General features: G+C 44.1%; 1 protein-coding gene across 3 annotated transcripts in view; it reads right to left on the bottom strand.

Moving 5' to 3' along the window:
• tspan9a (tetraspanin 9a) overlaps positions 1-23,308 on the bottom strand; it is a 192,141-nt gene that overhangs the window by 122,138 nt on the left and 46,695 nt on the right. The window contains exon 1 of one of the 3 annotated variants that reach the window (XM_048548675.2): positions 9,868-9,981. The exons of the other annotated variants lie outside the window; for them this stretch is intronic. The gene's annotated coding sequence lies outside the window, so the exon portion shown is untranslated. Of the gene's footprint in view, positions 1-9,867; positions 9,982-23,308 lie in introns of those variants that run through there. 3 annotated transcript variants of the gene reach the window in all.

The raw sequence follows: 23,308 nt of genomic DNA, 5'->3' as shown, positions 1-23,308 counted from the left end.
AAGCCAAGAGGTGGATGCGGCACTTAACACAGGGAGCTCCCATTTTTACTTTGATAACTTGGGCTATTTTCTCACCACTTAAGAGCTATCTAAAATCCTCTAAAGTTGCCTGTACTTGTTCCCGAGTCCAGACAAATAGTTTGCTTATATTGTATCATGTTTCCGTTCCCATAGGGGAATAACTGAAATTTCCTCAATTCCCGCTACCTTCTTTACAATCCCATTAAAGAGAATTCATATTTCAATAACAGGCAGAAATGGTATTTAAGAATCTTCTGGAGTTTCACAGATGTTTTGCATCAATACGGGACAGTTGTGTCGCAATTACTGCACTGCCTGTGGTCCTGGTATGAAAGTTGAGATAATTGGCAGCATCACTTTTAAAAAGAACAGAGAGGAAACTGGGAGTTACAGACCAGTTAATCTGACATCGGTAGTCAGGAGAATATTGGAATTTATTGCTCTCAACAGGGCGTACAGAAAATCAAAACTTAATTGAGTAGATGAATTGGGTTTATGGAAAGGGAAATTACAGTTGATAAATCTATTGCAGCCTTGTGGATACAACTAAATGGGAAAATCAGTAGGTGTAACATACTTGGGTTTTTGCGAGACATTTGAAAAGGTGCTTTGCAAGATTAGCAACCATGATAGTCGTACAGTCATACAGCACAAAAGTAGACTCTTCGGTCCAACCATTACTTGCCGATCATGATCCCAAACTAAACTAGTCCCACTGGCCTGTGCTTGACCCACATCCCTCCAAACATTTCTAATTCACATACTTACCCAAATGCCGTTTGATCATTGTAACTGTTCCTGCATCCACTACTTCCTCTGGAAGTTCACTTTACAAACAAACCACTCTATGTAAAAAACTGCGCACCCCCCCCCCCCCCCCCACCACCCCCGCCATGTCTTCTTTAAATATTTCTCCTCTCACCTTAAAAATATGCCCCCAGTCTTGAAATTCCCCCAATCCAGGGAATCGGCACCTGCCAATCACCCTATCTATACCTCTCATGATTTTATAAAGCTCTGTAAGGTTACTCTTAATATCCTACGTTCCAATGAAGAAAGTTCCAGCCTATCCTTAAAACTCAAACCCTCCATTCCCAGCAACATCCTGGTAAATCTCTTCTCCAGCTTAATAATATCCTTCCTATAACAGGGTGACCAGAACTGGCCACAGTACTCCAAAGGAGGCCACACCAACGTCCTGTACCACCTCAACACAATGTTCCAACTCTTATACTCAAAGGCCTAAGCAATGAAGGCAAGTGTGCTAAATGCCTTCTTCACCACCCTATCTATATGTGATGCAAACTTCAAAGAATTATGCACCTGACCCTCTAAGTCTCTCTGTTCTACAACACTACCCAAGACCCCACAGTGGGGACATAAAACAGGCCATTTTCCGGGAAGGTAAGATGAACCAGTAAGTGCCAGAAAGAAAAGGTTTGAGCCTTGATTATATCCAGTTTATGACTTTGATTGAGGGAATCATGATGTAACATTTAGAAATATTTGTTGGGTGGTCGTAATGCTGAATAAAACCCTGCATGAAATGTTTGATTTTCCCTTATACTGGTGTTTTGCAAATTTTCCTGGCGAGGGCAAGATGAGAAGCTTTGACAAAATTTGTCTTTGTCTTCCCACCCACAGTACTCTAGTATTCCAAGCTTCTTGACAACGCAAAGGCAGGTGGTAAGGTAACCTGTGAGGAGGTCCTAGTCCCAGCTGGACAGCATTCAGGTAACATAGAACAGTTGAACCACCAATATTTAGCAAGGTTGAAAACACTTACAACTTGTCAAGATGTGACAGCAATGACTGGAAGGAGATTGTTCAGCTCCATTATTGATAGGCTTACTGCAAAGAGCAGGAAAGAACATTAGTGCTTCCACGAAAACACATGTAACAGAGAGAAAACCACTTCCACAGACAAGAGAAATTAAACTTCTGAAGAAGGGTCCTGACCCAAAACCTCAGCTTTCCTGCTCCTCTGATGCAGCCTGGCCTGCTGTGTTCCTCCAGCTCCACCCTGTCTTATCTCTGACTCCTGCACCTGCAGTTCTTGCTGTCTCGGCAATTAAACTTGTTACTTCTTAAACAACCCTCTTGGGCATTCTTGCTCAGGTTTTTGCCTGACCACAGATCATCCCTCAAAACACATCAGCATTGTCTGTTGTGCTAAATGTTTGAAGATACAGAGCCATGTGAGAGCACAGAGCAGAATAATGAATCATTGATCTACCTACAAAAGAACTGGTAAAATATTTGATGGGTTGCATGGTCTACGTCTGTGCAGGATTATTTTCCCATGAGAGCAAACTGATCACTGTTACTGAAGCCTCAAAAATGCGTTGATCCCTCCCGACCACCAAAAGACCATAAGAGACAGGAGCAGGGGGTAGGCCATTCAGTCCATTGAGTCTGCTCTGCCACTCAATGAGATCATGGCTGATCTGATAATCCCCAACTCCACTTCTCTGACTTATCCCAAAACTCTCAATTCCCTTCTTGATTAATAACCTGTCTTGCTCAGCCTTGAATACACTTAGCCAGCCAGCCCCAACAGCGGTATGTGGTGAGGAATTTCACAGATTCACTACCATCTGAGAAAGGAGGAGGGTGGGCAGTTTGGCTTGAGATCAAACATGTCCAGCGACACCGAAGTATTTCTACAGAAAAAGACTTCAAAAGATTGTGGTGTGTAATTTCTGAGCAGATTGTAGCTAATCCATTGTAGATGTGCAGGAAATCTCCAGCGGCTGCTGAGACAAGCACTCAGAACTGTTCTGCCTGGGTTAGACTAACAACACTATTCTGCCAGCGTTTACATGGGTAACACTGGCTAAAGCACACATGATCCACTGAGGAAGTACCCCCTGACAATGAGAATTGTTACATGGTAATAATTGAGAAGTAAATCCTGAAGATTTCACAGGTGATGGGATGAGCTGGTTTGACTCAGCGGGCCACATTGAGCCTTGGGAAGACATCCTTGGCACGGTGGCTCAGTGGTTACTGCTGCTTGTCTCAGCGCTAGGGGCCCAAGATTGATTCCAGCCTCTGCCAGTTGTTTGTGTGGAGTCTGCACATTGTCCCCGTGTCTGTCCGGGTTTTCTCTCACAGTCCAAAGGCGTGCAGGTTAGGTGGACTGGCCGTGCTAAGTTGTCCACAATGTTCCAGGGAGGTGCAGACTAGGTGGGTTAGCCATGGGAAATGCAGGGTTGCAGGGATTGGGTTTGTGTGTGTGTGGGTTGTGGATTTGAGTGGATGCTCCTTGGACGGTCGGCAAAGACACGATGGGCCAACTGGCCTCCATCTGCACTGTAGGGATTCTGTGGACATTCTATGAAAGAATCACGTTAGATTGTCTTTGCATCAAGTTCCATGTGAATGGTGACCCTGTGTATCATCACTGATGGAAAGCACCAGAGAGCTGCTTCCATTAATTACTCACAGTATGTTCTGTGTTAAAATGAACTTGCTTAATCTATTCCTTCTCCTCCTTTGTTGCAGTGATTGTCATTTCAAACCTCTGACCGAGGGTGTGACACTGGTGTATTGTCCAGGCTGTTCAGTACTGACAGGTTTATAAGATCATGACGGGCATGGATAGGGTGAATAGCCAAGGTCTCTACCCCAGGGTAGGGGAGTCCAAAACTAGACGGCATGGGTTTAAGTGAGAAGTGAAAGATTTAAAGGGGCAAGATTTAAAAGGAACGTAAGGTGAGCTTTTTTACACAGAGTGTGAGCATGTATGGAATGAGTTGCCAGAGTTAGTGGTGGAGGCTAGCATAATTACAACATTTCAAAAGCATCTGGATGGATATATGAATAGCAAGGGTTTAGAGGGATATGGGCCAAATGCTGGCAAATGGGACTAGATTACTTTGGGGTAGCTGATTGGCATGGACGAGTTAGACCGAAGGGTCTGTGCAACTCTATGAATATGTCTTTGAATCTATTCTATTCTGTTCTATTGATACCTCTCACCAGCCTCTCCCCAGCCTGAGCCTCCTCCACTCCTCCTGTACCGATTTTACTTCTGAGTAGCGGCGCAGGGCAGGACCAGGCAGGCTGCGCCCAGGTTAGCAGAGATACCATGCTGAGGTCTGCTGTTTAATGGTTAAAAACAGTCTTGGGAGGGGTCACCTTTATTCTGTGCCAGGCCCTCTGATAGATGACATGTGAGCAATTAACACTGGAAGTGTGGGATTTATAATACCACTTTTCCCTCAACCTCAATGAGCCAGAAATCCCATTTACTCAAGCAGCTAAGGTCAACATGTTCAAAAGGATCCACAGACAGACGTTCCTTAAATCAAATTTTACATGCAAACTCCTTTCTCCTCACAGAAATTTACAACAGATTTCAAAATAGTAAAGGGACTTCATAAGAATCACGAACTCAACCTCTGTGCAGCAGAGCCAAACCAGAACAGAATAAATACCAGAAGGTCACACAGGAGTCCAAACGCAATCACAGAGACTCCAGTCCAGGAACCAATTAAGAAACTATTGGATTTCTGGATGGAGCTGTGGTTGTGGTCAGTCCCGCATGAGGCAAGTCGAAAGACTTTCCTCATTAATTACTCAGTACTCCTGCGAAGACCAAATGAAAGAAGTAGTTGAAAGAAATAAGCAGTTCCTGAGTAGTTACAGAAGTTGCCTGGAGAGGTAACCCATGGGCTGTCTGGTCCAGAGAGTCTTCACTTCCACCCTCTCCAACTGACACACAAAAACAGCAATCTTTGTTTTAATTGCTATTTTTACATCCAGAATTGTTTTCACGCACAAGCGAATGATTTTTTCCCCCATCACCGAATCGCTCGCGTTACTTTTCACCAGAATCTGCAATCATTAAATCTAAGCTCCTTATTTTAGAAATATTCTTAAAACAGACACAGTCTGAAAAACTTGCAAATCATTCGCAGGAATATTAAGGTTGATGAAATGATGGATTTCATCAGATAAGTTGCAATTGCATATGAAAACACAAGTTACGTGTGGCAGTAGGCCATTCAGCCTCTCCACTCTGCCCTACCATTCAATAAGATAATGGCTGATCTGATTCTAATCTCAAATTCACATTTTCACCTATCTCTGGCATTCTTTCACACACTTGCTTATCAAGAATCTAACCACCTCTGCCTTAAAACGTTTTCAGGGACTTTGATCCCACATTCTTTTGAGGAAGATAATTCCAAAAACTCACAACCCTCTGTTAGAACATTTATTCTTCCATATCTCAGTGGTACGGAGCCTCAGTGGTTATCATTGCAGCCTCACAGTGCCAGGAACCCAGGTTTGATTCTACCCTCCGGTGCCTGTCTGTGTGGAGTTTGCACATTCTCCTCGTGTCTGCGTGGGTTTCCTCCTGCAGTCCAAAGATGGTGGATTGGCCATGCTAAATTACCTGTAGTGTTCAGGGGTGTGTAAGTTAGTGGTTACAGGGGGATGGGTCTGAGTGCGATGTCCAAGTGTTGGTGTGGACTGGTTGGGCCAAAGGGATTCTATTAAATGGGTGACCACTAATTTTTAAACAGCAAAGCCTAGTTCTAGTTTTCCTATAAGAGGAAAAATACTCTTCACATTCACTCTGTCAAGACCTCCCATGATCTTGTGTGTTTCGGTCGTCTCCTCTTATTCTATGAAGCTTGAGCAGATACAAGCCCAGACTGTCAACACTTTCACATAAGACAATGCATCCATTCCAAGTATTAGCCTGGTAAACCTTTTCTGAATTGCTTCTAATTCACTTACATCTTTCCTTAAATAAGGAGATCAATACGGTAAACAGGACTCTGGGTGTGATCTCATCACTGTTCTTTGTAACTGAAGCATAACAGCCCATATTTTTGTACTTAATTCAGTTCCCCCCCACCCCCTTATTCATTCATGGGGTGAAAGTGTCACTGGCTGGGCAGCATTTATTGCCCATCCCTAACTGCCCAGAAGGCAGTTAAGGGTCAACCACATCACTGTGAGTCTGGAGTCACATGTAGGTAAGGATGACAGTTTTCTTCCCTAAAGGCTATTAGTATATCAGATGGGTTTTTCCTTTATTCTAGATATTTATTGAATTCAAATTCCACCAATTGCTGTGGCAGGATTTGAACCTGGGTCCTGAGAATATTATCTGGGTCACTGGATTAACAGTCCAGTAATAATACCACTAAGCCATCGCTTCCCGCCCCCCACCCCACATCTCCAACTTTCAAATTCAGCTTGAAACAAATGAGAACATAGCTGGCTTTCATTACTTTCCTAATAACTTGTTGCTCTAGCATTCTAACTTTTTGCAATTCACGCACAATGATACCCAGATTCCTCTGCATCTCATAGTGCTTCAATCTCTCTTCAATTGGATAATATGCTGCTTTATTATTCTTCCTAACTAAAAGGACAATTTCACATTTTCCCACATTATATTCCAACTGTCAGATCTTTGCCCACTCACAAAACCTGTCAATACCCCTTCATAACTCCCCCAAATGTCCTCTTCACACCTCACTTTCCTTCCTCGCTTTGTGCCATCCACAAATTTAGCAACCATATATTCAGGCCCTTCATGCAAATCATTTATACAAGTTGTAAAAAGTTGCGGCCTCAGCATTCAAATAAAAGCAAAATACTGCAGACGCGGAAGATTTAAAACAAAATTGCAAAGTGCCGGACTGAAAGTATCTATGGAATCACTACAGTGTGGAAGCAGGCCATTCGGCTTATGGAGTCCATGCCAACCCTTCAAACAGCATCCCACCCAGAGCCACCCCCTTATCCCGGGTTTCTCATGGCTAATCCATCCAGCCTGCACATCCCTGCGTAGTAGCATCTGTAGTAAATTGACACTACAGGATAATTTTCCACGGCTAATCCACCTAAACTGCACATCTTTGGGCTGTGGGAAGAAACTGGAACACCTGGAGGAAACGCACACAGAGACAGGCAGAATGTGCAAACATAGTATCACTGGAGGCTGGAATCGAACCCAGGTCCCTAGCACTGTGATGCAGCAGTGATACCAATGAGTCACTGTGTCACCCCTGTGTGGCAGAGGCTAAGGTAACTGGCCTGGGGTTCTGCAACCCTTTTTGAATAAAATAAATCGAGGGAATTTTGGAAAATTAAAAGCAACTACCTCATTAGTCACTTCTTTGAGGCCTCTGGATGAAGAAGAACAATAGAATTTGCCACAGTCCAGGTCTAACTATTTGTTCTGTACTAGTTCGCCAGTGATTAGTCTCACCTTGAGGAGATCTCCCATGATAGAGAATCAGCATCATTTAAGAACAATGAAGGAGGTGAGGATTCTAAGATAAACAGTCAGCATCCACAGAGGCCGGTAGGATTTAAATTCAATTAGTAAAAGCTGGAATTGAAAGTTCGTCTCAGTGCTTGTGACTAGGATAACTATCGTTAGTGTTTGCAAAATAAACCAACCTGGTTCACCAATGTTCTCCAGGGAAGGGAACAGCCACCCTTATCCGTTTTGTCCTATGTGCGAATCCAGACCCACTCAACTCTGGAAATGGCTCAGCAAACCGTTCCATTTAAGACTGACAAACTCTGCCACACCCAGCAACACCCATATTTCTTGATAGAGTAAAGACAGAAAGTTTAATCAAATTCATGGAGCTCTGTTTTTATAGCCACTTTCTGCTCTCTGTGTTTCCTACAATTTAAAGTTATAATTATGTTCAAGTGTTTTTCTTAACCAGCATTAGACCCTACAATTTAAATTAGTTTATGTGAATTAATTAATATTTCACATATTAACAAAGCCTTGCCCAATTTCAGCAACTTTGAGCCCTTCAGCCCATATAATTAAGACGCCACAATATTAATGAGTTAATATTAATTAGTATTTCACAAATTCCCTCAGCCGGTCAGCCCATATTAATTTTGTTCCACTACATTAGTTACAGTCCCTTGACAGGATATCTTTTCCCCATGACTCCTACAATATGCATCTGGATCAGGCTGAGACAAGTCAGCACTTGAGAAAATCTCCGAGCAGTCAAAATGGGGAAAGGTTCAAGATCACTGAATCCTTGCAGTGCAGAAGGTCAATGTTCAGTCCATGATACCTTCATCAACTCACCAAATAAGCATCTCTCGTAACTCTGCATGCTATTCTTTTTCAAGGGTTGAGCCCATTGGACAGGAGAGATTGGCAATGTCTTCACTCAGATCAGGCCATGTTCAACACTGCCTTCCTGTAGGTCAAGGATGGTCAATGAGCTCAGCCAATGCAGCTCTACCTGGACACAGAGGAAAGACGCACCTAGCAAGGAAGACCAGGACAGTGCAGGGGAGGCAGTGACCTAGTGATGTTATTGCTGTTAATCCAGAGACCAGACAACATTCTGGGGACCCAGATTTGAATCCTGCCACGGCAGGTGGTGGAATTTGAACCCAATAAATATCTGGAATTAAGAATCTAATGATAACCGTGAGTCCATTGTCCATTGTTGGGAAAAACTCATCTGGTTCACTAATATCCTTTAGGAAAGGAAACTGCCATCCTTACCTTGCCTGGCCTACAGGTGACTCCAGATCCACAGCAATGTGATTGACTCTGAAATGGCTCTAGCATGCAACAGATTAAGGAGCAATTAGGGACGGGCAATAAATGTTGCCTAGCGAGCAACACCCTCAACCCGGGATGAATAAAGCGGGGAAAAAAAAGTGGCATTGCAAAACAACAAAGGTTTCCACACAGGGCATGTAGCAAAAGGAGGTCATTCAACCCTTTGATCCTTGTCCACCAGTAGATCATGGAGGTTTTGTGACCTATTTCTGTACACTCCCCTTTGTCTACATGCCTTGATATCTTTGGCAACAATAATGTTTTTTTCCCCTTTATTCATTAACCAGATGAGGAAATCACTGGCCTGGCAGTGTTTATTGTCCATCCCTAATTTGCCCAGAGAAAAGTTCAGAGTCAACCACATTGCTGTGTGTCTGGAGTCACATATAGGCCAGACCAAGTAAGGATGGACGTTTCCCCTCTCTAAAGGACATTAGAGAACCAGGTGGGTTTTCCCCCAACAATCAGCAATGGATCCATAGTCATCATTAGATTCTTAATTGCAGATATTTTTATTGAATTCAAATTCCACCATCTGCCGATTCAAACCCAGGCCCCAAGAACGTTATCTGGATTAACAGTCCAGCAATAATACCACTAGGCTATCGCCTCCCCTGCTTTGATCTTATTTTGCAACTTAGGCGAACAAGCACTATTTGCCATTTGTGGCGTTCCAAATTGTGATGATAAAATATCTCAGCATTTCACTCCTGAAACTCTTTAAATCATTAGACCCTGCCCTTAGTCCTAGATCCAGTCCCCACCCTCCACGTTATGAGAAAGCTTCCTTCCACCTCCTCTTTGTTCCCCTGAATATCTTCACAAAAATAAAAGTTGATCAAATCGTCCCTTAAACTTTTAAATTGCAGGGAAGTAAATTTGCTGTGCTTATCCAGTCTGGCACTGAATGCTAAGCCCACAGCAATGTGGTTGATTCTTAACCACCCTCAAAGGGCCTAGAAAACCACTTGGTTAGGAACAAGCAACAAGTGATGCCCACATCCTTTGGGAGAACAACAGGGCTTGCAGCACAGCTCGGTATGATGCATTGTTGCCAATACCTCCTATCAACACATACGCAGCCGACTGTCTGTCAGTAACATGCTCAGGCAATATTATTCTAAAAATCTGTTTGATCAGCCGAGTAGAATCCCAAGAAATTCAGGCATTTGCATTAACTCTGCAAAGCAAGGAAGCAGAAGCTTCAGAGCTCTGAAGCCTCACCAACATCTTAAACATATTTAGACAGAAGGAATTCTGACCTTGAGCACGTTGCGACTGTTAGAACTCTGGAAGGAATGGAGGAAGACAACAGGCCTGGGTGTGTATTAAAGCACAATTCATCCTCTGGGAAAGATTCTGTCATTACACAAGACCCGAGTGAGAGGATGCTGAACGCTGCCTGCCATCTGCTGGCTGCTGGTTGCTATTTCGGGCCGAAACTGATCAAACCCTTCCCAGGAATTGCATCACTTCAGTAAGCAATTGATCATAAATTTTCTTCAAGCCCAGTGATGTCACATTAGGACAGTCCAACTCCAGTCAGTGGGCATGAGCAAATCTTCAGAGCACGGGAATCTTGTTTGGAAGTGACAATCTTTGTTTTAAATTCTCTTTAAGTTTTTTTTTCCTTGTTATGTTGTGTGGAAGCACTGCCATTCTGAAATTTTTACTTTTTCATTTTTCTGATTACTATCATTTCTGTAATGCTGGTCTTTTTTATTTACTTTTCTACTAATGTTTAGCTAAGAGTTTGTACTCAAGAATCTGTACCTAGGTACCTAAAATGGTGCTGTAAGTGGCAACTTTTAAATTTTTCACTGTACGGTGTGAGTACATGTGACAATAAAGCTGATTGAATTCATCTACTTCCCAGAGACAAACTTATAACTTTGGAGGAGCGCCGACAAGAATAGAGATCTAAAGATTGAAGACACCAACCTTCTCAGGTCCCTAAAGTTGCTGGCAAAGCCAGAATTAATTGCCTTCGAGAAGGTAATTCTCCTGTACTGCGACAATCCATACCACCCTGGTATCCTGCGCAAGACTCAATTCAACTTAGTGTCTTCAGTTAAGCCTCAGCCACATTATTATGGTGTCTGGAATCACATGTAGGCCAGACCGGGTGAAGGATGGAAGATCTGTTTCTGTAAATGACGAGTGAATCAGTTGCATTTTTATATACATCTAACATGTTGGCTCTGACTGAGACCAGCTTTTCAATTACATTTTCTCCTGGTGTCATGAGGGCAATGTTGGTTTTCTCCTTGAATTGGCATTCTTGCAAATTGTCCTGATGAGTGTAAGATGAAATGTCGCAATATAAAGGGATGTTTACTAAAAAGCTCCATACTCCCACTTAATTGCAGTTTAAACACCACTTCCCCAGCCCTTAACACAGCCACAGCAAATGGGCAATAAATGCAATGGCCCCCATCCTGAAAAAGCAAGCCAACTGCAAGGACAGTGTAAAGGTGGCCAGCGTTTTTCTCTCTCTCTGCTGTTTCCTCAGCACTTTCAGCTTTGCTTTCTGCTCTCCAGCATTTGCAACGTTTTGTTTAATGCTCTCCTCAACCTTTAGCACAGAGCCAAAAAAAAACCAAATTTGTTCTGAGTTCAGATCCGTCAATACAATAGTACACATTGCTTCCTAGTGTTTTCAACGGAGAACAGCAGCAAAGTCAGTCGTTAGTAAAATATGAAACAGATCCAAATCCATTCCAAAAACCAAAGTTCCAGCCAATTTATTCCCACTGTACACAGTTCTCAATCCAAACAACATATTAACATAAAATCCAAATTCTACAAATTCCATACAGGACCCAGAAATAGCATAGTATCCCAGCAGAGGAGTAGATTTTGAATTATTTTTGTTGAGAATAATTTGCTGCATGAACGGGAGCGGCTAAGGCGTCTGCTTGTTGATGATTTTTAAATGTGTTCTGTTGACAACCCCTACTCCAAACATAACTTTCCCTCCTGGTGCTGTATTCTTTTCAAAAGGTTTGACTGTGAGGCTATGGAACTCCTCAGTCTAGGTGATTTTTGTACTATTTACTGCTTTAAAAGGATTTTTTTTTCAGGCAAAGACTGGCTTCATTGAGTCAGACTTCCTGAATGTACTTTAAGGCAGCATCCACATGGGAACTGTGCATAATCTGTAATGTAGCCAAAGACCTACCAACCAACGGCTGCTCTCTCATTACAGAGAGAGAGACAACTGGGAGTAGTTTCACCTGAGCATCACCATGCTTCAGGTAAGGGTTTACTGTCACAGTAACAGGAACCTTAGCTGGTGTGGAAATTGAACCCATGCTGTTGGCATCACTCTGCATTGTAAACCACCATCCAGCCAACTGAGCTAACTGGCCTACTGTACACAATGGAATGTCACCTCAGACTGTACAAAACAGAAGCCCCATTACCTCTCAATACAAAGCGGACCACCCCAGCCACCTGTTTATATTCAAACTGCAAAGGGTCTTGTCTTGAATCTTGACCATCGTGGAGGGATTGAGGAAGGAGGTGTGCTATCAGAAGATGGCTTGACTTGGATGTAGCTGTTCCCAATAAGCTTCCGGTCAAGGGTAACTTCCAGGATATTGAAGGAGGAACCGGGAACATTGAGAGAGGGAGCCGTATCTTTTTCTTGTTGGAGATGGTCAGTCTAGCCTAGCACTGCAGTTGGCTGTCTGGCCAAGTCTGACCAATATTTGAGTCTTGTTTCTGGTACATGAGTCACTGAAAGCTAGTAAGCAGGTACAGCAAGAAATCTAGAAGACTAAAGGAATACTATTCTCTATTATGAGGGGAACTGAACATAAAAGATAAGCATGTTTCAGTTCTACAGGGCAATGGTGAGTCTATATGCATACATGTCATGCAGTTTTGGTCTCCTTATGTAAGGAAGGATGTAAATGCTTTGTAGAGGGCTCAGAGGTGGGTTGCTAGATTGATACATAGAGTGAGTGGCACAGTGGCACATTTGGGTTAGCACTGCTGCCTCACAGTGCCAAGGACCCGGGTTCAATTCCACCCTTGGGCAACTGTCTGTGTGGAGTTTGGACGTTCTCCCTCCGTCAGCGTGGTTTCCTCTGGGTGTTCCAGTTTCCTCCAACAGTCCAAAGATGTGCAGGCTAGGTAGATTGGTCATGCTAAATTACCCATAGTGTTCAGGGATTTCTACATTAGATGGGTTATAGGGGGATGGGTGTGAGTGGGTGCTCTGAGGGTCAGTGTGGACTTGTTGGGCTGAAGGGCCTGTTTCCACATTGTAGGGACTCTATTCTGATCTATGAGCAGGCTCATAATGAGGGAAAGTTGAGAGCTCTCTAAATGATGGAAAGTTGGGACAGCCTGGATCTGTTTCTACTGGAGTTCAGAGTAGTGAAGGGTGAATTGATTGAAGCGTATAAGTATCTGAATGGTCTTGATCAGGCTGATGTGGAAAGGACGTTTTCTCTTGTGAGTCAGTCCAGAACTAGAGGCCAGTGTTTTCAAATTAGAGATAATGGGAACTGCAGATGCTGGAGAATCCAAGATAACAAAGTATGGAGCTGGATGAACACAGCAGGCCAGGCAGCATCAGAGGAGCAGGAAAGCTGACGTTTTGGGTCTGGACCATTTTTTCCTGAAGAAGGGTCCAGACTCGAAACGTCAGCTTTCCTGCTCCTCTGATGCTGCTTGGCCTGCTGTGTTCATCCAGCTCCACACCTTGTTATCTCAGATTCTCCAGCATCTGCAGTTTCTATAATCTCAAGGGACTGAATGGTGCACTTCTGCTCCTGTATGCATTTAAACATTGTGGTAAATCCTATTGGCGAAGGAATTGTGACCTACTGTCATATTACTGGCATTCAAGGTGCAAGGAGGGTCATTGATGAAGTAGTTGAAGACAGTTGGGCCTAAGACATTACCCCGAGGAACTCCGACAGAGATGTCCTGGAGCTGACATGACTGATCTCCAACAAACACGACCGTCGTCCTGTGTGCTGCGGAGGAGTTTCACTCCAGTGTGTACTTTAAAAAAAATAAAGTTCTGCTGCCACACTTTCTCCCACTCCTACAGAAAAATGGTCCTCAGTGAAGACCTGAGCAGCACTTTAACATGTCTGCCCCAAAAGGTGAGGTGAATGAGGGCCCTCGTTACGCTTTGCTGTGGCAGGCAAGATACCGCTCATAATTCACAGTTTAGTTCCAGCGGGAGGATCGGATTGCAATTATTCTCATTTTTATGGAGCTGCCCAACCCCTCAATACTCCACAAAACCATAAATCTCATCATAAAACAAAGAGCTCTCAGAATCCTTGGCACACCTCGTTGAACCGGGTAAAGGAAGGAAATGGAAAGGTGTGCCTCTGTAGCAGCTGTCCCAGCAAGACTGAGGCAGTTTATTTCTGGGTGGTTTTTTTAAAAAATATATTTCATGATTCCTCATCAGGTTGCGTCCAAGCCCAGCATTAACCACAACAATTTCCATCGGCTGACAAAGAGAAGGCATTGACACATTCTCTTCCAATCCTGTGCAGTCCCTTGCGTTAGAGAGGTGAGAGAGACACTGGGGTGGAACAGCAGCTTTGTTAAACACGTCAACTGGTGAGACTCCTGACACCCACTCATCCTCAATGCCTTAGGGAAGAGGATGGCTGATTTCCCGAAAACGAATAGCAGATTTGCCAGAGAATGAAGTTCTAGACAAAAGTCACCGGGCCCAAAGTGTTAACTTGATTTCTCTGCATAGATGCGGACAAGCCAGCTGAGATTTTCCAGCAATTCCTGTTCTTGTTCGCAAGGGACAAACTGGCAACTGGAGCGAGTGGCATGAAGCTTCATCCCCCTGTGCCATTGTGAAAATGGTCAAACACGGTTGAGGAGATTAGAGAGGACAAGTGTCAGGATAAAACAATGATTACAGATACAAGTTCTGGGAGGACCTAAGATTGCTGTTGAGGGATAAGACAGTTGTTATAGGGTCAATGAGGAGTTGCCCTGGCTGTAATGCTGGCGGAAGGCTTGTTGTACAGTCAGAGGGCAGGAATTGGACATTCCTACACTGCAATATCCCTCCACATCCAGGATATAGACAGAGGTGGGTGTAATGTAGATCGGTTAGGTCCTGAGCATTGGAGGAATTGACCCTAATGGACTGTACATTATGGGGATATAATTTGTACCATTTAGCCACCTTCATGGGCCCACAAGGCCATACTATCTGCACACAGTCTCTAGAAAGCAGGATATACACTGAAAGAGCCTGTATTCTGTTTAGACAAGTCTAAACCCAGTATCATTAAAAACGTAACAAGGGGGCTGCAGCATATTCCACACATATTAAACATCATTTCACAAATGTTCAGAGCCTCACTTTCTGTCTCTGACAACACTTTGGTGCCTACCTCAGTTTTGTTAACCTGCAGAGAGGAACGAGTGTCAGCCAGTAAGCTGCAGCTCCAGTTGCAAATGAGGACCCACACTAAAGGCAGAACTTTGCATTTTTCCTCTCAGGAGCCTGCACTCTGCCTTGAAGATGAGGTATCAGGTATTCTTAACTAGAATGGGGAATCAGTCCCTACTTAAACATTTGATGCACAATTCAATCCTTAGGGAAGCCGACAACAAGCTCGTTGGCTACTACAGGACGATGAAGCCCCCAATTTCTGAAGAAGGGTCCCGATCTGAAACATCAACTTTCCTGCTCCCTTGATGCTGTGTGGTGTTCTTCCAGCTCCAAACTGTGTTATCTCTGACTCCAGCATCTGCAGTTCTTACTGTCTGATTGGAATAACATGGTAGGTATAAGAGTCACATACCAAGAGTCTAACCAAAGTGGTAAGTAATCCAAAACTGTACAAACTAATCAAGGTTTAGAGATCATAACAATTTAATCAAGATGACGGTGTCGAAACAGGACAGTAAGGGGGATATTACAGGTACAGAACAGTGTGGTGAGGTCACATGTAGCGCAACATAAGCCCAAGATCAACATTAACTTTCTGAATGGTCACTGAACATTAGGAATGGTTACATCTGCCGTCAGTGATCTATCTGGGCTTTGGCGGGAGATGAGGGAGGCAGAGCAGTGCAGGCAGATGAGTCAATAAGGAGACACATACCCTTTGAAGCAGCAGGAAGGGGAACACCAGAAGCAGGATTTTCCCTATTTCTTCCCACATCAATGAAATGAGAAACAGATGGGAAGGAAGTGGCAGCAAGAGGTAGTGATTAGGTCTTAAAAATGCTGCATAGTAATAGCAAGGGTTAGTCTGAGAAGAGGAGAAAATGTAGGAGCCAGGAACAGACAAATTGGAACATTATCTCTGGCCAGTGATTTCGTGTTGCTGGATCACTCAGGGAGACCGAATGGATTTTCTGGACAGGGTGCTGCTTGGACCTACAGATAGTGAGGGGCTCAGTGGTTAGCAATGCTGCCTCACAGTGCCAGGGACCCAGGTTTGATTCTGACCTCGGGTGACTGTCTGCGCGGAGTTTGCACATTCTCCCTGTGTCTGCGTGGGTTTCCTCCGGGTGCTCCGGTTTCCTCCCACAGTCCAAAGATGTGCAGGTTAGGTGGATGGGCTAAATTGCCCCTTGTGTTCAGAGATGTGTAGACTAAGTGGGTTATAGGGGGATGGAGCTGGGTGGGCTGTTCTGAGAGTGGGTGTGGACTTGTTTGGCTGAAGGGCCTGTTTCCACACTGTAGGGATCCTATGAATCTATGAGCTTCCATCCATTAGATGTTTGAAGGCAGCTGTTGGAAGGATTTAAATGTTGATATTCAAGCCTTTAACTTGCTTAATGAGTGCCACCTTCCTCAAACACCGAGCCCTGGAGTGAGACTCAAACCCAGAACTTCAGGCCGAGAGGCAGATAATGCGAACTCGCTGTGCCACAAAATGTGGCTTCCTCCGTTGCTGGTGTTTTCCTAGAAAGAACTCCTCAGAGAGGTTTAAAAACAAAAAATGCTGAAAATATGGGTCAGGCACCATCTGCAGAGAGGGAAACAGAGTTAACTTTTCATGTCAGTGACACTTCCTGAGTTCTTGGGAAAAGTTAGAGATGTGACTGGTTTCCAACATGTCCAGGAACATTGCGGGGGGAGTGGAACCAGACAAAACGGAGGAAGTTCAAGAGATAATGGGAACTGCAGATGCTGGAGAATTCCAAGATAATAAAGTGTGAGGCTGGATGAACACAGCAGGCCAAGCAGCATCGTTTAAGTTTAAGGACCTGTTAGGTGGAGCCCATAAGAGATCAGGTGACACATGACAGAAAGAAAAACGAGATGGTAATGGGAGAATTCAAGAAGCAAAAACGTGGATTGGGTACAAAACAGTGTGGATTGGAAGCTGGTTAAATAGGACCAACATGAGGAAAGTTGCTATTCACATGATGGGGAGTGGTTAAAGTCTTACAATGTTACATTCAATGTTGAGCTCAGAAACAAGAAAGAGAAAGGTGAGATGTTGTTTGTTCACCTTGGAGCCACGTATGAGGCTGAAATTAGGGACTGGAAATGGGACAAGGCATGTATAATACAAGCGACTGGATGCTGGAGGTGGGGTACGGGGTGGTCACACCTGAAAACTAAACCCAAGCCACATTTGATTTTGACAAAGCAATGGGGAACTGCACTGTGAGCAGTTAACAGGCTACATTTAAACCGAGCGAAGTACACATAATCACTGCTTCACCTGGAACAAGGTATCTCATGGCAACCATACACAACTTCGCTGATACATACATACCATAATGCCCCTCCCATTCCTCTCTTCCTGTGGAATTTCCCCTCGTTAACACAGAAGTGGCAAAACCTGCCCACTTACCTCCTTCTTTCTCATTGTCCAGGCCTCCAAACACTCCTTTCATTTCAAACAATCATTTATTTGTACTTTTCTCTAGTTAATATCAAGCATTTACTGCTCACGATGTAGTCAGCTACAAGGGGGAGATCGCCAAATGAGGGCTGGAACAGGAGAAGACCTCTGCTCAGTCCACACCCACGGTCCCAAACTTCCAGAAGCGTGCTGTTAAATTCTCCACCTTGCCTTCTCTCTGACCTTCAAACTCTTGCATTGCCCCAAAGAAGGGTTTAGAACATTTAAAAAGAATAGGGAGGGGGGAAAAAGAAGAGGGGGTGTAGCACTACTAATCAGAGAGGGTATCACAGCTACAGAAGCTTCCATTGTCGAGGAAGATCTGCCTACTGAGTCAGTATGGGTGGAAATTAGGAACAGCAAGGGAGTAGTCACCTCGTTTGGGGTTTACTACAGGCCCCCCAATAGCAGCAGGGAGATTGAAGAAAGCATAGGTCGACAGATTTTGGAAAAGTGTGGTCGCAGTAGGGTTGTTGTAATGGGTGACTTTAACTTTCCTAATATTGATTGGAACCTCCTTCGAGCAGAAGATTTGAATGGAGCTGTATTTGTAAGGTGTGTTCAGGAGGGTTTCCTAACGCAGTACGTTGACAGGCCGACGAGGGGAGAGGCCATTCTAGACTTGGTGCTCGGAAACGAGCCGGGGCAGGTATCAGATCTTGTGGTGGGAGAGCATTTTGGTGATAGTGACCATAACTGCCTCACATTCTACATAGCTATGGAGAAGGAGAGGATTAGGCAAAATGGGAGGATATTTAATTGAGGAAGTGGAAACTATGACACGATTAGACATGAGTTAGGAAGCATGGACTGGGAACAATTGTTCCATGGTAAGGGAACTATAGACAGGTGGAGACTGTTTAAGGAACAGTTGTTGCGAGTGATGAGTAAATATGTCCCTCTGAGACAGGCAAGAAGGGGTAAGATAAAGGAACCTTGGATGACGAGAGTGGTGGAGCTTCTTGTGAAAAGGAAGAAGGTAGCTTACGTAAGGTGGAGGAAGCTAGGGTCAAGTTCAGCTAGAGAGGATTACTCGCAGGCAAGGAAGGAGCTCAAAAAAGGTCTGAGGAGAGCCAGGAGGGGGCACGAGAAAGGCTTGGCAGAAGGAATCAGGGAAAACACAAAGGCATTTTACACTTATGTGAGGAATAAGAGAATGGTCAAAGAAAGAGTAGGGCCGATCAGGGATAGCATAGGGAACTTGTGTGTTGGAGTCTGAGGAGGTAGGGGAAGCCCTAAATGAGTTTTTTGCTTCTGTCTTTACGAAAGAAACGAACTTTGTAGTGAATGAAACCTTTGAAGAGCAGGTGTGCATGCTGGAATGGATAGAGATAGAGGAAGCTGATGTGCTGAAAATTTTGTCAAACATTAAGATTGACAAGTCGCCAGGCCTGGACCAGATTTGTCCTCGGCTGCTTTGGTAAGCGAGAAATGAAATTGCTTCGCCACTTGTGAAGATCTTTGCATCCTCGCTCTCCGCTGGAGTCGTACCTGAGGACTGGAGAGAGGCAAATGTAATTCCTCTCTTCAAGAAAGGAAATAGGGAAATCCCCGGCAATTACAGACCAGTAAGTCTCACGTCTGTCGTCTGCAAGGTGTTAGAAAGGATTCTGAGGGATAGGATTTATGACCATCTGGAGGAGCATGGCTTGATCAAATACGGTCAACACGGCTTTGTGAGGGGTAGGTCATGCCTCACAAACCTTAGAGTTTTTTGAGGATGTGACTAGAAAGGTTGATGAGGGTCGAGCTGTGGATGTGGTGTATATGGACTTCAGTAAGGCATTTGATAAGGTTCCCCATGGTAGGCTCATTCAGAAGGTCAGGAGGAATGGGATACAGGGGAACTTAGCTGCTTGGATACAGAATTGGCTGGCCAACAGAAGACAGCGAGTGGTAGTAGAAGGAAAATATTCTGCCTGGAAGTCAGTGGTGAGTGGGGTTCCACAGGGCTCTGTCCTTGGGCCTCTACTGTTTGTAATTTTTATTAATGACTTGGATGAGGGGATTGAAGGATGGGTCAGCAAGTTTGCAGACGACACAAAGGTCGGAGGTGTCGTTGACAGTATAGAGGGCTGTTGTAGGCTGCAGCGGGACATTGACAGGATGCAGAGATGGGCTGAGAGGTGGCAGATGGAGTTCAACCTGGATAAATGCGTGGTGATGCATTTTGGAAGGAAGAATTTGAAAGCTGAGTACAGGATTAAGGATAGGATTCTTGGCAGTGTGGAGGAACAGAGGGATCTTGGTGTGCAGATACATAGATCCCTTAAAATGGCCACCCAAGTGGACAGGGTTGTTAAGAAAGCATATGGTGTTTTGGCTTTCATTAACAGGGGGATTGAGTTTAGGAGTCGTGAGATCTTGTTGCAGCTCTATAAAGCTTTGGTTAGACCGCACTTGGAATACTGCATCCAGTTCTGGTCGCCGTATTATAGGAAACATGTGAATGCTTTGGAGAGGGTTCAGAGGAGGTTTACCAGGATGCTGCCTGGACTGGAGGGCTTATCTTATGAAGAGAGGTTGACTGAGCTTGGTCTCTTTTCATTGGAGAAAAGGAGGAGGAGAGGGGATCTAATTGAGGTATACAAGATAATGAGAGGCATAGATAGAGTTGATAGCCAGAGACTATTTCCCAGGGCAGAAATGGCTGGCACGAGGGGTCATAGTTTTAAGCTGGTTGGTGGAAAGTATAGAGGGGATGTCAGATGCGGGTTCTTTACACAGAGAGTTGTGAGAGCATGGAATGCATTGCCAGCAGCAGTTGTGGAAGCAAGGTCATTGGGGTCATTTAAGAGACTGCTGGACATGCATATGGTCACAGAAATTTGAGGGTGCACACATGAGGATCAATGGTCGGCACAACATTGTGGGCTGAAGGGCCTGTTCTGTGCTGTACTGTTCTATGTTCTATGTAAGCTCCAGGAGCAACCCTTTGTCTTTCATTCAGAAAGATTATATCCCTCCAGACTTCATACAATTTGACCTCCACTGCTAGAGTTTCTGTTTTTGATGGTGACTGATGATCTAAAATTGTTAAATTCCTCCATTTGCACCTCCTGTTAGATCAAATGCCTATTCTCTGTGGATCCCTTTAGCCCCAAGAACTATATCTCACTCCTTTATAAAGAGACCATTTAGATCCTCAAACCTGCTCCACCATTCGATAAGACCACGGCTGGTCTGACTGTAACCTCAACTCGTTTACCCCTCACAACCTTCAATGTCCTTGTTAGTCAAGAACCAATACAGCCACAAAAGCAGAAATTGCTGGTAAAGCTCAGCAGGTCTGGCAGTATTTGTGGAGAGAAATCAGAGTTAACATTTCGGGTCAAGTGACCCTTCCTCAGAACTGAGGACCTATAGAGCTACATGATATTAAATATTCAACTACCTTGCATCCACCACTCTCTGGGGAAAGAGAGCTCCACAGACCGTCAACTTTCGGAAAACATTTCTCTTCATTTCTGCCCTAAATGGAAGAGTCTTATTTTTATATTGCATCTCTTCACTCCTGTTTCTCCCAATGGGGGATTATCCTTCCCACCTCGACTTTGTCAATTCCTCTCAAGGTTTTGTACGTTACACTTCTCATCACAATGGGAGATGTATGATATATATCATATCTCATATCATATCATATCTTAATATCTCATGATCAGATAGGAGATACAAACACTTCATATCGCTCTGTGCAATACAAGCAGGAGTTCATCTAAAATCTCCCTTTACAGCAAAATCCTGTCGTTCAACTGAATACTTGGAGACTACAGCCCATGTAACCGTACTAAATATTTGCATGCTCATGTCATGCATCACCTCTTCCAGACGGCTATTGCTAACATTAAGTTAGAATCACACAGTACAGTTCGGCCCTTCAGCCCATCATGTCCGCACTGCCAAAGTATACTATTTCACACGCCGGTCCCATTCTCCTGCAAAAGGATCAAAGTTGAAGCTCTCCTCTGTCTCACACCAAATGCGCTGGCGACGGGGGCGTTTATGCAGAAGCAGGGTACTAACACGACCACCAGGAAAATAAAGCAGATCTTCAATCGAATGATCATGAATCAAAGAATCCCTACAGTATGGAAACAGGCCCCTCACCCCAACAAATCCACACTGCCTGTCCAAACAGCATCCCATCCAGACCCATTCCCCATGTCTAACCCACCTAACCTAAACATCCTGGACACTGTATGCAATTTAGCATGGTCAATCCATCCCTAACCTGCACATCTTTAGACTGTGGGAGGAAACCAGAGCACCCAGAGGAAACCCATGCAAACACAGGGAGAATGTACAAACTCCACGCAGACAGCTGCCCAAAGCTGGAATCAAACCTGGGTCCCTGGTCCTGTGAGGCGGCAGTGCTAACCACTGGGCCACCGTGCAGTTTGGCTTGAGCCAGAAGTAACAGATCTGTGACACTGGGAGAACTGAAACCTCCTGGAGTTACATAAAAGTGGTTATCGCAGTAACTTAAGTCCAACACATTGAAACTGAAATACAATAGTGCAAATCCTTACCAGATCAACGTCAAGTCTTAAACATGCACACAGACTTGTTACGACCTGCTTGGTTTCTGAAATAAATGAAGGACTGCTCTGTGAATTCTATTTAAGCATTTTAATATTAATAGAACATCAGATGTTTACAATTAAAGTACTAATGTAGATGGTACAGTATATGTGGGATGCTTTCATCTAAAATTGAAGCTTTACAATCTGCAAACTTTTATGTAGGTACTTAGTCTCTCCTCTAATTTTCTATTCCCAGACTCTGCAACGGAATGTCAAACAACCTCAGATATCGTGCACCACTTGCTCTTAGTAATTCTTGCACAGTGATCTGCAGGAGCAGGGGTTAAACTTCAGAAACGTGAGATAGGCTGTACGTTTGAGACACTGAGAAGATTGTTTCGAAAGGCGAAGGGCAAAAGGGTAAATGGATGCACAGTTGCGAAAAGCGGTGTTCAGTGACGCAGCCATCAATCTGTATGTCTTGTCTAATAAAAGCAAGCAGGTACAGTTCCAGTCACTATTCAGACAGTACAAGAATAAGCCAGCAGATTACAAATTCACCAAAAGCCCCACATCAAACAAGGGACACACACAGTAGGCAACAGAGGTCATCATTTCTTAAAAACTGAAATTAAATACAACTTCATTTCCAGTGACTATATGATGGTGCATTGCTACTCTCTGGCCAGCAACGTCCACCTGATGGAAAGTCAATAACTCATTTGTGGTTAAGCAGTGCTCTGTTCAGGCTGTAATCTCCAGCAGCTCAGCTGCTGAATGTCATCTCCTAATCCTTTTAAGGCCAGCTCATGTACCATGCTGTGTTCTGCTTCTTCATGTGGATGCATTGCTGGTGGATGCGAAAAGGAGTTGTGTAATGCACGACAGAGAGTCATAACAGATTAGTTTGCGATAAATCTGCAACCACTGACTGCTGTATTGAAGCAGAACAATGCACAATGTTTACACCCATCTTTTTAAAATATGTTGAAATACTTGCTGTGTCGTTTGCCAATAACAGCTGATCAGTGGGGAGCATTATAGAGCAGATACACCTAGAGGTTCAGGTACATAATTCTTTCGAAATTGCTTCACATATACATAGGGTGGTTAAGAAGGTGTCTAGCATGCTTGCCTTCATTGTTCAGACCTTTGAGTATAGGAATTGGGATGTCAAGCTGAGGTTGTACAGGACACTGGTGAGGCCTCTTCTAGAGTACACTACCCAGTTCTTGTGGCCCAGTTATAGGAGGGATATTATTAAGCTGGGGAGGATTCAGAAAAGATTTACCAGGATGTTGCCAGGA

Source organism: Stegostoma tigrinum, chromosome 18, assembly GCF_030684315.1.
Source record: "Stegostoma tigrinum isolate sSteTig4 chromosome 18, sSteTig4.hap1, whole genome shotgun sequence".
NCBI classification, from domain to species: Eukaryota; Metazoa; Chordata; class Chondrichthyes; order Orectolobiformes; family Stegostomatidae; genus Stegostoma; species Stegostoma tigrinum.
This window is presented reverse-complemented; position numbering and strand designations above follow the sequence as displayed.